General features: G+C 37.4%; 1 protein-coding gene and 1 non-coding gene across 7 annotated transcripts in view; one reads left to right on the top strand and one right to left on the bottom strand.

Moving 5' to 3' along the window:
• The window catches only part of CDKAL1 (CDK5 regulatory subunit associated protein 1 like 1), a 625188-nt gene that overhangs the window by 147740 nt on the left and 458721 nt on the right, over nt 1-18727 (top strand). The window lies entirely within an intron of this gene.
• LOC118725037 lies at nt 11238-11340 on the bottom strand. Its single transcript, XR_004989799.1, has one exon. It is a non-coding gene; the product is annotated as a U6 spliceosomal RNA (small nuclear RNA).

The following is an 18727-nucleotide window of genomic DNA, read 5'->3' on the forward strand; positions in this document are numbered from 1 at the left end:
TTCTTAGTTTTATTTATACTAAGATATTTATTTATTAGAAAAATTGCTTTTATAGTGTTTTGTCCTTTTCAAAATTGGAATCGATAAAATTATTCTTTCATCTTTCACACAGTGATTTTTAGGGGAAGAAAATCACCAGGGGTATAAACCATAATGTCCATTTAAAATCTATTGTATAATTCCATTTGGGGATAAATGATGTTTTCTTTGCTATTGATTATTGTTTATTAAAAGTTTATATTGTGACAGTGATTATCAAAGTCATAAACACTTTAAGAATTATTCAGAATTAAATGATAAGGAATTCTATTTTTATTGTATTAGGCTTATGTTTCATAAGGCTGGTTTTAGTGTTAAAAAATAGCTGATTTTTAGAAGTATCATTGATTGTTGACCTGTAGACTTTAAAAACTATTATTCTTTCCAATTAAAAAAAAAATAGCTTGCAGATTGTAGAGCATTTGAAAATACAATTAAAAGTCACCTGTACTCTCCTCATGTAGTGGTTACTATGGTTAACATGTTGGCATGTATCTTTCCAATACATATTTTTTTGTATTGGTCTCTTGTACATGGATGAAATGTTTTGTGCTCTTTTTTAACTTATTTAAAAACGTTTTAGCTTTATTATATGATACTAGAGGCCTGATACATGAAATTCATACAAGGGCCTTGGCTGGGATGACATCTGCTGTCTCTGCCTCAGTCCCCTATCACTGCGGCTTTATCTGGAAGGAAGGAAGTCCAGAAGGACGTTGGACATCCGGTCTAACCAGCATATTATCCTTTTATTATTATAGATATTAATGTTAAATGGTTGTGTAATAATTCATTTTGTGTCCATTCTATAACTTATATAATTCTTTGGCTGAGTACTTAAATTTTATTCAATTTATTAATCACTGCTACAAATATATTCACTACTATAAATATAAAATAAATGAACATCTTTGGGAATAAGTCTTTGTGTTATTTTCTGTGATTATTTTTAAATGTACAGCAGGTTCATGAAGATAGAATTTGGGTCAAAGAATGAGCATTTTTAAAGATTTTGCATTTTTTTGGCCACATTGTTCTCTAGAAAAAGTATATCAATTAGTGTATGACTGACAGAGACACACTTTCCCTCATGTGCTTTTAGAGCTACCATTTTGCCTTGCCTAATTTAATAGTAATTGGGATGATAGCTCATTGTTTTAATGTGTATTTATTTTATTATTAATAAAATTGGGTATTTTTACACTTACTTGGGTTAGTTTTCATTTGCATTGCCTTTATTATAGATTTCATATCTTTCCAGTATACTCACTTGAGCTTCTTGTTCATTGAGAATTAGCTCTAGGAAAACTTTTTAAAAAAATATATATTTTATGGATTTTTTACAGAGAGAGAGGGAGAGGGATAGAGAGCTAGAAACATCAATGAGAGAGAAACATTGACCAGCTGCCTACTGCACACCCCCACCGGGGGTGTGCCCACAACCAATGTACATGCCCTTGACCGGAATCGAACCTGGGACCTTTCAGTCTGCAGGCCGACGCTCTATCCACTGAGCCAAACTGGTTTCAGCACTCTAGGAAAACTTTTAAAGTCAGGACTGCTTTACCAGGCTCGTAAAAGCAATAATCAGGAATAATTTAACATTTAAATCTTGACAAATTTTGCAGGTCTAATGTGAATTTATTTAATAATATTTCTATGTACCCACCATTGTCTACTTGAGTACTCTGAGTATTAAAAATAGGAAATTGAGATTATGATATGCTATGATAATTATTTTGCTAATAAATAATGATTGAATATATTTTAAAAATAAACTGAAGTATATATTTCATGCAATAAAAGCAATTTTAAAGGATTTTCTTAAAGTAGGAAAAAGGCAATAATGACTGAAATTCTATAGGCCCTATAGGTGGGTAAGGTGCTTTGTGACCCTTCTCCGAAGAGATTTTGTGGCTCACATTTGTAAGCTGTCATTCATGTCCTGTCTTTGTCTTTGGCTCTCTCCAGTTTTTCTTCCTAAATCCTGGACTAGTTCTGATAAAAATGTGAGTTCATAGTGGTGCCCTCTGGGCCAGGGCATCTCCAGGCCAGCAGACCCTCAGCAGCCACTGCTGCTGAGAGCAGGTGCACATGCAGATGGCATGATGGGGCCAGCCTGCCTTCTGCTTGGTGGTATTGCAGAAGGTGATTGATAATATAGTTTACTCCGCATAATGGATTGAGGCAAGGGGAGCCAGAATATTAGGCTGAATGAAAGATGGAGCTGGCAGAATAAACACACACACTTAATTTAATCTGTAGTTTTGTTAAACTTCCTTATTAGTGCTCTTAACCAGTGGCCTTGGTGCTTGCAGTTTTCTCTCCTTGCCTCCTTTCTTGTTCTGTATCTTTTTAGGGAGGTGGTGATGATAGACACAAAAAGGGCTGAAAGCAGCCATCCTGAGTTGGATATGGTGTTCTGTTGTTAATGCTTACATAGCTTAGAGTGAACTCCAGGCAGTGTAAAGGGACTTTGTTATATGTCAAAGTCTGGTATTTGTTTTTTCTAGTGGTTGTCTCCAAAATGGGGTGTACATACCCCTACCGTAGATAAAACAGTGCATTGGGATTTGGGTTGGAAGGAAACACTAAAACTTTCATTTTTATCACATTCTTTTAAAACTTCCATTTTTATATATCTTTTATGTTTATAATTACAATAATTTGTAATAGTAATGCAAGTATATAATTTATAAGTGTATTTTGGGGAGGTATATTAGAAAGTTTTTGATTTAACTTTGTTTTCACAACATGTGGTCTCACATTTCTAGGACTTTGTTTTAAGAGATTTGTAGTAGATGTATGGCACCTTTTACTTATTCTTAATAGTAGGAAACTATCTAGGACATTAACATAGGTTACTGCTTACCTATTAAAAGTTTTTGTCTGTTTTTTTCTTTGAGTAAAGAGAATGCTTAATAGATTTACTGGAATACATCTGAAGAGCATGAAATCAAGGACAATTCTCACTTGTTTTTTTGGTCGGGATTTTATTCTGAATTTGAAACTATCAAAATGAGTAAGGATTCTAGAGATGACTAGCACAAAAGTATTCTCAGTTGTTACTTAACTTCAGAGTTCATTTGGGATTTTATAACTATTTTGGGCAGCTTTCTGTTTAGTACCCAAAACATCATGAGATCTTGAGAATTCTGCTTGTAATTAATAAATGAGTGTAATGATTACAACTTGTCCCTGGTTTGCTTCATCTTTACTTCTTTTAAATGTTTGTTATAAAGATTATGACCATTTTGGGCTTCTAATTTGGTATTACACAGAATTTCTGTGTGAGTCACAGAGGGATTAGTTATTTTTTGGAACTCTGAAATTTTATTGTTCTTGTGGTTCCAAAAATCATCAAACCACTGTAGAAAGCTTATTGATGGGGAATTTCAACTATGAGAATTTATAGTCATCATTTTTGCATTTTCCCCCTTAGGATACATTTTTTGATGCTTTATTTTTAGTTTGTTAGCAGTGCAGAACATATGAAATAATAACCAAACTTTTTGGATAAATTTGGAAAACCAATGTTTTGAGGAGTCAAAATTAAGTGAAGATGGGAGCTCTCAGTAGTGTTGAGACATTGAGAGAAAGCCAGAACTTGCTCTGGAGCAAGAGGTCACGTCTCAGCTGCTGCTAGAGGGGGTGGCCTTCAGATTCTAAAGACAGCCTCTCACTTTTCTTCCTCCCTTCTCATTTACTTGACAATTATATTTTAACTAGAGGCCCAGTTCATGAATTCGGGCATGAGTGGGGTCTGGCCAGCCTGCTGGTTGAACTCCTGGGTGAGGGGAGAATTTGCATATTAGCCTTTTATTATATAGAATATACACTGAGTGGCCAGATTATTCTGTGTTCAGAGATCATAATAATCTGGCCACTCAGTGTATATAGGTTGTGCATCTATTTATTGTATTTCCTGGTTAGTCAGAAATACTAACCATTTCTGATAAGTTACCCAGTTAAGGTAATTCTTTTTTTCTTTTTTTATTAATTCCAGAGAGGAAGGGAGAAGGAGAGGGATATAGAAACATCATTGATGAGAGAGAATCACTGATCAGCTGCCTCCTGCACACCCCACACTGGGGATCGAGCCCACAACCTAGGCATGTGCCCTTGACTAGAATCAAACCTGGGACCCTTCAGTATGCGGGCCGACACTTTATCTACTGAGTCAAACCAGCTAGGGCGAGGAAATTCTTATTATTCAATTCCAGGTCACTAAAATTCCTTTGAGACTTAACTTTCAGAGCTTCAATTATATGAACTTTTTTGTGTGTTTTATCAAGAGGACAAACAGTCATTTTCATCTTTCCGAGAAACAGAGTGAAGGACAGGACAAATGACCAAACTACAATATCTTTTCAGATAAATGCGTTCTTCATTAACAAATGTTCTTCTTAGTTAATATACTTCATATACCCAGCACTGCCCACAAAAGCAGCCTTACTTTCTTGCCTATGGCTTTCTGGAAGGTCAACACCATAATAATATTCTGACTTCTCTTGTCATGTTTTGCCATTTAATAAGGATGATTCAAGTCTAATAGAAAAAGATTGTTATGAGACCTAGTTATAGTTGAACTTGGGGTTGCTTAATTCAGAAAGGCTCCTAGTTTAAATAAATAGTGATTTGTCATGTTTGACACAAGTCTTTCTGAGCACCTGCTGGCTACTTGTTTAAGAGTTAAAGTTTTTATTCTGGATCCAGGAAAACCTCCTTCAGTTCCATTCCATAGAAGGAGAAGAATGGACCTCTCTACCTGTGCATCCAGATGCCATTCTTTGAGTAGTGCAGAGAAGGTTCTGTTCCCACATCTCTTGCATATTCTCTTGTTTATAATAATTTTGCTAGGAAGCATCAACTCTGCTGAGGTTACAGGAACCACAAGTACTTTGATGACAGGGCTAAAGAAGTCCCTTCTCCCAATCTTCAAACAGCTCATGAGGTTAATGAGGAATGTCATGATCCCAATGTACTGAGATACAGAGAAATCAGAATAATGGCTGTTTCATTGCTTTCAACTCTAGTGAAAAATACACAATGACTGGAATGCAGGGCTGCTCCTTATCCAACCAGTAATTTTGAAAGATATAGTTGTAGTGTATATTTTCTAGGACTTGGTTTTTTTGGGGAAAGAGTCAAGTTGTCCAGTGCCTCAGAACTGGATGTTCTCATGGTTCTACACAAAATTTGATACTGATAGTAATATTCAGAATTGTTTCTTAAAAGGCCTTTAGGAAAGTGGGCCCACCTGCTGATGGCCCTTTGACATCTGATGGATCTCTTCTTTGTAAATTCCCCCTTTTTTCCCCACATGGGTGAAGGACTTGCTATCAAACTCATCCTGTAGGACTGCTGAAGTTATAGGTCCACCAGATGTTCATAAAGACACACTTTTTTCTTCTTTAGAGCTGAACTCAGATGTCAGCTTATGATCAGAGGAAGTGATTTTCTACATCACTACATTGGTTTCTCCAAATCAGCTGTACCAGATTTTTTATATTTGTTCCTGATATTTCTCTCATTTTTTGTTATTTTCCTTTTCTCTGGCCATGCAGATATACTCCGGGATGCACCATCTGCAGGTGCTGTGGGCAGCCATCTTGGTTTTCACTAAAAAAATAAAAATAAAAAAAATACATACATATATATATATATATATATATATATATATATATATATAATTTCCCCTCCTTGTGGTAAAATATACATAATATAAAATTTACTATTTTAACTATTTTTAAGTATACAATTCAGTGGTATTTACATTCACATTGCTGTGTAGACATCAGTACTATCTCCAGAACTTTTTCATTATTCAAAACTAAAACTCTGTACTCATGAAGCAATAGCTTCCCTCCTTCTAGTCCCGGGTAATCACTATTCTACTTTCTGTCTTTCTGAATTTAATTTCAGGATCCTCATATAAGTAGATTTGGATTTATTGATTTAAAAAAAAATAGATCTTAAAAGGCCACTGCCACATTTCTTGAGTGCAGCCAAGTCTACATTTCTTCTTTTTAGCTGTGGCATTGACTGGCCATCTAGGAGCAAGGGAGCAAAACATTGGGAGACCCGCAAAATGATGGGCCTTTTTCCTTTTTATACAGATGGATTTTGAGAGATTATCCAGAGTTCCAAGGCTCTAGAAATTTTAAGGTTTGACTATGAATTCCTTAAGAAATCAGTTAGCTGAAGGTATGTGAAATTAGTATAGGAAATAAGATCAGTTCTTTAGAAAACAAAAATTACGAGGTAGCCTAACAATTAGCAAAGACACTTTGCTTTGGTTGTCTCTCAAGTCTGTATACAGACATTTTTACTTTGAACTTTTTTTCTCTATTCATTATTTCATGCTTGGATTAGAGAACAATATTAAAGTTTTTATATTTAATAGTTTAAAAATACATATTTTAGAAAAATTAATGACAAAACATCTCTTAATTTTTAAAAAATGTAATGGATGTTAAACTAAAAGATAATAGCATTTGTGTCAATGGGAGGAAACCCTTTCATTGACTTTCTTTTTTTTGTTAATCCTTATATATTTTATCTTGATTTTCAGAGAGTGAAAGGGAAGGAGAGAGTGAGAGAGAAAGAGAGGAGAGAGTGAGTGAAGAGGAAAGAAAGAAGAGAGGAGAGAAACATCAATGTAAGAGAGACACATCTATTAGTTGCTTTCTCCTTGCCGCCCTGACTATGGCCAGGAATCGAACCTAAAACCCTCTAGTGTGCAGGCCTGCACTCTGACCACCAAGCCACTCTCCCCAGGACTCATTAATCCTTACTAATAAAAGCCTCAGCGGTTAAGACACTGTGTTGCTGTCACGCCTGCATGGTTCAGAGTAGACGGGGCCCAGCCAGTTCTCCACATGACAAGAAGAAGGTGCGGTTCCCAGGCCTCTGCCTACCTCTTTGGGGTAATCCATTGAGGAGCCCTGGATGGATGTGTGGGGCCTACCTCTTTGGGGCAATTGATCATGGGCTCCCGCATTATGAGAGGGCTCAGGCCAGGCTTGGGAACCTCCCTCTCCTGAGTGCATGAATTTTGTGCACCAGGCCCCTAGTTTTTAAATAAGTAGTCCATGACCCTACCCTGCTGCTGCTCACTTTCTTTCCATTTTTCCCCATGTAGGACGTGATTCAAGCAGTATGTGTTGAATATTTTGTATGATGTGGGTACTCAGCAGTTACTTTTCATAATGTTCATTTGTAATAAATTCAGCATTTTCCATGTTTCCTCGTGAAGATTAAAAAATATTTCTGTATATTGCTTTACCAGAAACTTGACTACTGAGATGATAATCTGACCGATAGCAGCATTTCTCATGACTATATCGAATGTTATTTCCTTGTACCATTTCATTCAAGGTAAAAAAAAAAATGGTTTGGAGGTGCAAAGGGAAGAAAATTGGCCACTGTGCTCCAGGGTTTGATGATTTGGGAGCTACAAGACATAGTACAAAAACTAGTGGGAAGATCCTGTAAAACATGGCTGAAATAAATGGATTTCATTTTAAAAACAAAACCAAACTCCACTGGCATGTGCAGATCTTTTACATCTTTAAGTAAAATTGTTTGAAATCCAAAAGTGGGCATTGTGCTTCATTGTGTGAAAATAATGGCTACTTTAAATTTTGGTTTCTGTTTTCGGTAATTTCAAGTGAATTAATTTAATTGTACTCCCTGATTGTTAAAATTTTATCTGTTTCTGAAGGTATATGATAGATCAAACAAGAAGACTACTTTTTTTTGGAGGAAAATATAAATTGTGCAAATTAGGAAAAACTGATTTTAATGGAAAAAAAGCAGTAATTGTTGCTTGACTATTGGTTACTCAGGGCTTAGGTTCTTAATGATTTTTGAGTCACAGAAGCCATTTTAATACTTTAATAAAACCTAAAGACATTCTCCCCTACCAAAGAGAAGCACATTCACAAACATGAGAAATATTTTTCTGAAATTTCTATAAGTTGGATTTCTATAAGGCTGTACATAGATATCAAGTTAGAAGTTGTTTTCTAACTTTTCTTCCAAGGGTTACCATGAATTGACATGATAACCATTTGTCATTGACATTCACATTTGACATGTCATACTTGTCATTCATAAGACACCTTTTGCCAAACAGGTTTAAGGTAGGGGAGCTACTTCTCTACAAGACTCAAACCACATCCTGCCACACAAAGATATAGATTAATCACTCATTAGTGAAGCAGGCTCAAAATAGTTACTACAGTGTGTTACATAAGCTCAATGAAGGTTCAGCTCTCTGTCCTTTCAGCCTTGACCGCCACTTTGTATGAAAGTTTCATCCAGGCAGACACAGTGACATTTTAGAAGTAGGATTCAGTTACCTTTATATTCAGGATCAGGCAGCAAAGAATCCTAAACCCATGACTGGACCGGGGACCTTGTAGAGAGTAAGTTTTGAGAGCTGTCTCTGAGGGTAAAGGCTTCAGGCCTCACTGATTCTGTTCATTTACAAATGTCTAGCATCTTTAAATTTTGTAGTCAGTCTACATGTCTTCAATACTGTTCTTTCAATAGGTGAAAAACTGTTTCTAGCAAGAATCCTGCTAGTGGTTTTTACCAATAAACAAGCCATGGTTTTTACCAATAAAAACTAATTTCTGAAATTTAATATGCTAATTAGCAAACCTTAAATTGTTTCTAGAGATGTTTATAATAGAGGAATTTATAGCAGCAGTCAATGGAATTGGGATTCTTATTAGAGTGCCCTGGTCTTTGCATTCTTGAGTAGGGCTGCTGGATACGTTTAGTCTTGAAACTTGAATTATGTAAACATATCTCATTCTTTATGGTCAAGCATTTATTTATTATTTTTTGTTAATCTTCACTGAGGGATATTTTTTCCATTGCTTTTTAGAGAGAGTGGGAGGATGGAATGGAAGGAAGAAGGGAAGGAGGGAGGGAGGGAGATATAGAAAGAAAGGGGGAAGAGAGAGAGAGGATGGGAGAGAGAGAGAGAATGGGAGAGAGAGAGAGATATCAACTGGCTGCCTTGGATAGGGCCAGGAATCAAACTTGCGACTCTTCAAGTAATAATTTGTATGATTTATGTCAGTGAGTTACCTTGTTTCATACTCACCTGCTTTTCATTCATGTCCCTATCAGTGGTGGATTTTACTCCCAATTTTGTGATATCCTAGAGTGTATTCACATTGACTCTGTCTCATGATGGGGTCCCTAGTGTATTACATTGTGCATGGCTATAATATAGTGTCTGATAAACAAATTTCGGTTGAATAAATGCACATTCAGAATCTCTATTGAACAAAGATTTTATTTTAGAACTAGAGGCCCAGTACACAAAATTCATGCACGGAAGTGTGTGTCCAGCCTGAATCCTCTCCAATCTGGGACCCCTCGAGGGATGTCCGACTTCCCATTTAGGCCCGGTGGGATCGGGCCTAAACAGGCAGTCAGAATCCCTCTCACAATCCAGGACTGCTGGCTCCCAACCACTCGTCTGCCTGCCTGCCTGCCTGCCTGATTGTCCCTAATAGCTTCTGCCTGCCAGCCTGATAACCCCTTAACCACTTCCCTGCCAGCCTGATCGATGCCTAACTGCTCCCCTGCTGGCCCAAGAGCCCTTAACTGCCCTCCCCTGCCAGCCTGGTTGCCCCTAATTGTCCTCCCCTGAAGGCCTGGTTGCCCCCAACTGCCCTCCTCTGCCAGCCTGGTCACCCTCAACTGTACCCTGCCTCTTGCTGGCCATCTTGTGTCCACATGGGGGTGGCCATCTTGTGTGTTGGAGTGACAGTCAATCTGCATATTACATCTTTATTATATAGGCTAATTTTAGATTTATGGAAAAGTCGTAAAGATAATATGAGAGTTCCTTTATACCCTTTACCCACTTTCCTCTACTATTAATATCTTTTATTATTACTAGAGGCCTGGTGCATGAAATTCGTGCACTGGGGGGAGGGGGTGTCACTCAGCCTGGCCTGTGCCCTCTCAGAGTCTGAGTTCCTTTGGGGGATATAACAGTGTGCCAAGCAGCTGGTAGCCAGGGAGGAGCCTGAATTGGGGCTAGGCGCTCATACTGGCCTGCTGTGCCTGCTACTGCAGAGTCAGGAGAGGCTTCTGCGATGGCAGCTACGCTCATCAGCTGTGAGCCTGGCTTCTGGCTGAGTGGCACTCCCCCTGTGGGAGTTCACTAACCGTCAGGGTGCAGCTCCTGCATTGAGTGTCTGCCTTTTCATGGTCAGTGTGCATCATAGCAACCTGTTGTTCCAGTCGTTCTGCCATAATGGTTGCTTAGACCTTTATTATATAGGCTAGTGGTCCCGTGCACAAATTGGTGCACCATTGGGGTCCCTCAGCCTGGCCTGCAGGATCAGGTTGAAACTGGCTCTCTGATATCCCCTGAGGGGTCCTGGATTGCGAGAGAGTGCAGACCAGGCTGAGGGACCCCACCAGTGTACCATTGGGGCCAAGGAGGGACATGGAATGTTGGCCAGCCAGGAGGGACTGCAGGAGAGCTCTAGGGTGTGTCCAGTTCATCTCGCTCAGTCCTGATTGGCCAGATTCCAGCAGCAAGCTAACCTACTGGTTGGAGTGTCTGCCCCCTGGTGATCAGTGCATGTCATAGCAAGAGGTTGAGTGACCTTAGCATAATATTAGCATACTAGAGGCCTAATGCACGAAGATTTGTGCAAGAATGGGCCTTCCTTTTCCCTGGCTGCTGGCACTGCCTTTCTGCTCTGGCCCTGGAGCTGCCTCTTTCTGCTAGGACCCCAGAACTGCCTCTTTCCATTCCAGCCCTGCCTTCCCATGCTGCCTAGAGGCCCTGAGTGGCTGGGGCAGTGTGGAACGCCTCCGTTGTCACCATGGCGATGACACAAGCATCCCGCCCTGCTCCCCCCACCCCCCTCTCAGCACCTATGTATACAAATAAACCCACCATCTTTGTTGGGTTAATTTGCATACTCACATGAAGGTATGGTCAATTTGCATCTTTCTCTTTTATTAGTGTAGATTATGCTTTGATTGGTTGAACGGCTGACCATTCAACTAGATACTTAGCATATTAGACTTTTATTATATAGGATGTTACATTTGTACCAACTAAGAAATTAACACTGGTACATTACTGTTAACTAAACACTACATTTTATTCAAATTTCACTAGTTTTCCTCTAATGTCCTTTTTCTTTTTTAAAAATATGAAATGCTTCACTAATTTGCATGTCATCCTTGCACATGGCCAACCTAATCTCTGTATCATTCCAATTTTAGTATATGTACTGCCGAAGCGAGCATATCCCTAATGTGTTTTTCTATTCCAAAATCTCATCCAGAGTACCACAGTAAATTTAATTGTCCTACCTTTTTTGTCCCATTTAGTCTGTGACAGTTTCTCAGATGATCCTTGTTTTTGACACTTTTAAGGAATATTGTTTTGTAGAACATCAGCTGTTTTGTAGAATGTCCTTTGGTTTGAATTTGTCTGATGTTTTTCTCATATTTAGTCTAGGGTTATGGGTTTTTTGAAGGAAGATTTCAGAGGTAAAGTACCATTATTATTATATCATGTCAGGAGTAGATACAAATAATTTTGCTTTTAATATTTGATCTTAGAAGGGAGAAATGTGGAGAACAAGAAGCTGGAATTTAAGTTAATCACTTCTGCCATGGTAAAAATTGTGGTAAAGATAAGGCAAGGGAACTGAATCTAAAAGAAAAATTTAAATTTTACTTGGGGAATTCAAACTTTGTTTTTCCTGTCCTGCATCACTTTGGATGTTTGAAAGTTGTTTATGTTTACTTTATTTAAACACTTGATTGATATAAATCAGAGAAATGAACAGGCCAATGATATATAGATATTTGTCAAGGTCAAATTGCAATAATCTTTTCAATGTCTCTCAACCAATCTTTTGAAGTCATAAAATTTTTTAATTAGATTTTTTTTTCCTCTGCTGCTATATTTTTTCTTTCTCTGCGATCTTTTGCATTAAGGTTTATGTTTTTCAAGCTGAGTTAATGATACTGAGAAACACTTCAAAGCATTTGTCACCAGAGTAGTTTATTCCTTAATTAATGGTGATGTGGTTTGCAGACAGGTGGCACACTTTAATGTGTTACAGAGACTAGTCTTGTTAGTTATTGATTAGTAATGAATAAATTACTGCCATTTTTAATCATAGGAAACTTTCTTTGGAGGATAATTAATCAGATGCATGTATTTCTTAGCCAGTGTAGGATTATCATCTTTTTTAGTTACAAGAATGAACCTGCCTGCCTCTGCCCTGGGTAAATTCAGGATAGAGCAGACAGGTTTCTAGGTTATATTTTGATCTTTACTTTTATTAAGCAGATGAGAAGTGTACTTGCTTAAAAATTACTTTAAACTGCCTTTCCTGTAGAGTAGGTTTTGAACTACCTGCTTGACAGATGGTGTTGGAAGTAATTACTGAAATCATGTGTTTACCTGTACTTGGACATGTGTTCACCAGATGCACCCTGTTTACCCAGAGCTGCTGATTTCTTAAAGAAATATACACCTTCTGGATTGAGATGCATAACTTAGGAGAAAGAATAAAACCTCAGCCAGCCAGAGCTCTCAGTCTCTCTCAGTTGCAGAATCAGCTATAGTGAGAAGACTCTTGTTGCTTAGTGAGTGGTGTGGTAGCCCAGAGAACTACTTTCAGCACCATTTATCTTTTCTTCTTTTGACTTACTTAGTAGTTTAATCTAACTTGTGTACTAAATTATTTAATACTCCCCCTCACCAAATATAGATCAAATTGTATAATAGTAATACTGATCAGTTTTTTAATATGATGGTTATGGTTTATTATATTGTTATCTTATTTTTACTTGATATTTTTAAAAACATGTTTTCCAAACCAAATGTTAAAAATGTAGTAATCACTCCCAATTTCTAAGTTCTGATATTGGAGGCCTGGCTTTTGTATTAAGCATTTTTAAAACAACATATAGATAATTCCTATATTCATGAAGATTGAGAATAGCTACTTTAATGTTTTATTTATTAACCATCAAAACCTAATTTATCTTTCCCCCTTCATTTTTTTTATTTTACTTACGTTAAAAAATTGTAAAAACTCAGAGATAATGACCTCTTTAACATGTGTGCTTTATGTGTTCAGTTTTTAAGCTGAGTACATTTAACCGTCTATAAACCCTGAGAAACAAGGAAAGCCATTGTTTCAAGATTTTGACAGGTGCAAAACTGTAAATAATTACAGGCCTGGGCAGAAACTAGAACAGAAGTTGCACAGCAGCTGGCAGGCCTGACCTGTGGCAGGTCTGACCTGAGTTAAGTAGCCTTAATTTTCTGGCAAGCTCAGATTTGTTTTATGGTATGAAATTCACCTCTATTATAGAAAGATTCTACTGATTGAGACTAGATATCAGTTGCAAAGGGAGAAACATATATAGAATATTGAGAAAGAAAACTGACCATTGAGTCACCTTTTATACAGTTTCAGGGCCAGATGGAACTTGTGTTGATGAGTTTTAAAATGGACTCACATGTTGTCTGAAATAGATCACTCAACACCAAATGGTATACAGCAATAATACCTAAGGAGGGTGGTCTGTTTTGTTTTGTTTTGTTACTTCTAAAACATTTTAATTTTTAATCTTATGAACATATCTGAATTTTGTGAAGAGGAAAGCAGTTTAATTATTTATATCTTGGGAATACCTGAATTGTACTTTTCTAAGTCTTTATGGAGAGTAATGCAATTTTTAATGACATTTTATCACCTTCCGATTCCATTAGGCAGTTCCCTAACTCAAAATAACCTGATTCGTTGCTGCTCTCTAAAGAAGGCTGCCTGCTGCCATATCCCCTCTACATACCATATTGCTACCCTGGAAAGTTTACAAAGGACAGGGTTCTGCTGGGGCAGAATTAAAAGGCTGATGAATTGTGGGCCCAATCTAACCTATAGATGGGGTTTCTTTGCCTTGCACAATATTTTAAAATTTTGACAATTTTAAATTTAAAAATGTATTTCTGACTTTTTTTGAAAATCTGATGATATGGCAACCCTGGGCGTGCATTTCTGCAATTGGCTGGAACTGAGTAGCAGCTGCCCCCTTTCCACTCAGCTTTCTCCAGGCCTTATTATTCTCTATTGTCTATTCACTTCCCTTACTTACCTATAGACATTTGAGTTAATGACCCTTGGACTAGAAGATGTGTGGGTGCAAAAGTGGACTGGAGAAAAGGACAGTTTTTAGGGAAAATTTGTGGAGCCTTGATCCGGTTACTATTGATTTGCCTTGTGCTATGTTCCCTCCATGCTGTCTACCTCTTATTTCATCTAGTGCCTGTGTTTCCTCTTCACTACTATGAGAACTACACCCACTAGAACTTAGAGTTATGGTCCCCCAACCACCCTTAGTAAAGTAAATATCCCAGGACCTGGGATAGGTTTGGAATTTTCTGAATGATTTCTAGTCCTTAAGTTACATATTAATATGCTTTAGTTTAATCAGTTTTTCTCATCATTTTTTGTAGAAATCAGCTCTATTGAAGGAAGAGAGTTTGATTAAAAAAGGAATATGGAGCCCAAGCCCATTTGGCTCAGTGGATAGAGTATCCGCCTGCGGACAGAAGGGTCCGGGGATTCTGGTCAAGGGCATGGGGATTCTGGTCAGTGGCACATTCCTGGTTGCAGGTTTGGCCCTGCACATGTGGGAGGAAACCAATCAATGTTTCTATCTCTCCCCCTCCCTTCCACTCTTTCTAAAAATCAATGGAAAAGTATCGAGTAAGGATTAATCAAACAAACAAACAAACAAACAAACAAACAAAAGGAATATAGACATTTTTAAAGCTCTGGGCATATGAAGAAAAAGAGCTCCAGGACTTACTGTGGGCTTTAAATATTTAAGGCTTGATTTCTCGACAAGGAGAAAAAAGAAAAAAGAGGGCATCTCATGATATAGTGCCATAGTAGGTGACTTAAGAGGGACTGATGGCAATGAGACCCTTGACAAAATGGACAAAGGAAGTAGGAGAATTCCAGAAATTAAAATGTTTCTAGATAGGACAAAATAAATGGTTCTCTTCTTCCTCCTTCTCTCACACACCTCTGTACTCTGGTGTCTCAACTCTTATGACCCAGAATCTATGGAATAAATATGCTCCTTCTTTGTTTCTAGATAGGAGGAGAGAGAAGAACTGGAGAAGAGTTGAATTGAATTTGTTTAAGAATCTCACTAGTAAATATAGGAAAAATTAATAAAAAAAACACCCACCTCCATTGTAATTTGACTTTGGGCACATAGCTAACTCATAAGTTGGGTGGTTTTGAGCTTTAATAAAGTCACTAGAACAGGAGTGGAGTAGTTCAGGTGTTTGCAAACTATGGCCTGCAGGGCAAAGCTAGCATCCTGCTTGTTTTTGTAAATGAAGTTTTATTGGAACATTGCTGTATCCATTAATTTACATATACTTTCTTTTTTTTTTTTAAATATATTTTATTGATTTTACACAGAGAGGAATTAAGAGGGACAGAGAGTTAGAAACGTCGATGAGAGAGAAACATCGACCAGCTGCCTCTTGCACCCCCCCCCACTGGGGATGTGCCCGCAACCAAGGTACATGGCCTTGACTGGAATCGAACCGCAGGCCGACTCTCTATCCACTGAGCCAAACCGGTCCCGGCGAATTTACATATACTTTCGATGGCTGCTTTCACAGTGTAAGGACAGAGATGAATAGTTGTGACTAGAGATCATAAAGCCCTCAAAATTTGAAATATTTATTATTTTATACTTTATTGAAAAAAAATGTGCTGACTCTTGGTATAGATGATTTTATCCAAAAGAGAAAAAAAAAAAACAGCCCTCTATGTACTCTTAAGTTATTTTTATTTAAAACACAGGGAATTAGACATATGATTGGTTTTCAAAATCTATATATATTTTTTGGTTATTTTGCAAATATTTATAGAGTTATTGTTTCATTTGAATGGAATGCAAGTTTATAATATAAGGATTACAGTTGGGCTACAATTTTATTATGCCATTGACTATAGCTATTTCTGGTGCAGATTAAAATAAGTTAACAGGGAAATATGAAGTAATATAGTTGGTAAAAACATGAAGTAATATAGTTGGTAAAAATTAGTAAAATAAATTTTTTGTTATGTTTTGGGCTACAGCTTTTTGGAGGGAAGAGTATAATGCTATTTAATTAATTTTACACAATATTTTCGGGAATATATTTAATGAATAGATGTGTATATATGGTCCATTTCATTATTAATTTAAATTTTGAATATTGCTAAAAATTTTAGTTATTGGAAAAAAGTGAACTTTTTAATGATCAAGTTAAACATGAATAAACTTAGGTCTTTATTGCTTTTAATTTTGATAACATTTGAAAATAGCAGGTCTGATTTGTGAGGTTCATTCAGCATGGTGAGTGTCTCAAGAGTTAACACTGTTCTCAGCACTGGGAGTTCAACACTGAATAAAACAGAATACTTAGTGAGCTGACATGGGCAAGGGGAAAAACAATAAACATTCATGGACTTAATTATTTAGTGAGCTGTACCAAGTGCTCTTTGAAGTCATGGGGATAAAGCAGTGAATAAAGCAAATTTTCATCTTTTATGGAGCTTACCTTTAAATATAGCTTTACACATAGCTTATCCAACATTAGTTGTAAAAGAGAGATAACATGTAAGTTGGTTAACAAATGCTATGAAGAAAATGAAAGCAAGGTCTTCAGAGAGACGGGGGATGCTATTTTGGAAAGCATGTTCAAGAAAAATTTCTCTGATAAGATAAAATTTGAGCAGAGACCTGCATGAGTACAGAAATGAGCAGTGGGATATTTGAGGAAAGAACGTTCCTGGTGAGGAAATAGCATTGAAAAAGCACAGGGGTAGTAGTGTGCTTGGTTGTCCAGGGAAAAGCAAGGAGAGGCTGTGTGGTTGTTGTTGGAGCCAGAGAGAGAATGGTAGATGATAAGTTTACTTTTTATTTAATGGATGGCTCTGAATGTATAATAGAGGTAAAGCCACATAGGACCAAGGTAAATTCTATATGAAGTGGCAGCAGTGTAGACCAGAATATAAGAATCTATGGAAGATTTCTCTAAACCAGAACTCAGGATATAATAGAGTTAATTTGTCCATTGTTCCTCAAATTAAATATCACTTCTGTGAATATCCTTGCGATTTTCTCTTTCAAAATGGAATTCTACATGGTATAGTCTGGTGCCCTGAGACCTGTATAAGTCATTGAATTTATGGTGTGCCCCTACCTATTCCAGGGTGACCATTTGGTTAATTTACAATGAATATCAGGTTTAGAATAAATGGGTCAGAAGCTCGACTAAAATGAAAATAACAATTCACATTCAATTAAAATGTGAATAGCCTGCAATAATTTTTCATTGTACTAGGGCTAAGGGGAGGATAGAAGCAGAATGATAATTAATACTTGTAAATTTAAAGGTCAGTTTTATTCTAAGTGTTATTTTTTCCTAGAAGTGTTGTACAAAGCTGTCAAGTTCCTGAAATTGTAGGAACACTCATCATCCTATTATTACCAATAGAGGTAATAATGCAAATTGACCATCACAGCTTTGCATACGAGATGGCCGCCCCCATGTCATCACAAGATGGCTGCCCCATGTCATCACAAGATGGCCACCACAAGATGGCTGGCAGGAGAGGGCAGTTGTGGGTGATCAGGCCTGCAGGGGAGGCAGTTAGGGGCGACTGGGCCGGCAAGGGAATGCAGTTGGGGGTGATTTGGCTGAAGAGAAGGGCAGTGTGGGTGATTGAGCCAACAGGGAAGGGCAGTTGGGGTGACAAGGCCGGCAGAGAAGGGCAGTTGGGGGCTATTGGGCCGGCAGGGGAGCAGTTAGGTATTGATCAGGATGGCAGGGTAGTGGTTAGGGGTGATCAGGTTGGCAGGCAGAAGCAGTTGTGGGCAATCAGCCAGGCAGGTAGGTGAGCGGTTGGGAGCCAGCAGTCCCAAATGGTGAGAGGAATCCCAGATTAGAGAGGGTGCAGGCTGGGTTGAGGGACACCCCTCCCCCCCACCAGTGCATGAATTTTGTGCACAGGCCTCTAGTGGTATTTATAATTATGAGGAATGCTAGGTAGCTGACTTCAAGTATGAACTAATTAACTAAGGGCTTATATAATATGCTTTAGCAAAAGTACATATTTAAAAATAATTGACTTATTTATTATTTTAGAAATGACAATATTTATATGGTGCTTTATTTTATCACAGCATATTTTTATGGTGATTTAATTTTAACACAGGTAGGTATCAATAAGTGAAAATTTGTTTGTCTTAATATTACATAAAAATATACATTTTATAAAGAACATCATCAATCACAACTATTAATGCTACTGTAAATAGTACAGTTTTTTTTTGCAACTCAGCAGTTAGTAATGATTATTGATATGCCATAGAAAAACAAGACAAATTAAATGTGTAGCATTCAGACAAATATTTCACTAGGAAAGCCCCTGCACGTAAATAATTTGGGTTTAAAAAGTTCTTCTGCAGAATTTGCTAAAATTCAGGACCAATTTTTACTCAGGAGCAATAATATACATGGTAATTTGATTTTCAGGCAAACCTAACATGTATTAGGAGTCTCTGTATATTTGATGGATCTCAGAGGACTCAG

The sequence above is a fragment of the Pipistrellus kuhlii genome, unplaced genomic scaffold (genome assembly GCF_014108245.1).
Source record: "Pipistrellus kuhlii isolate mPipKuh1 unplaced genomic scaffold, mPipKuh1.p scaffold_m20_p_2, whole genome shotgun sequence".
In the NCBI taxonomy this organism is placed as follows: Eukaryota; Metazoa; Chordata; class Mammalia; order Chiroptera; family Vespertilionidae; genus Pipistrellus; species Pipistrellus kuhlii.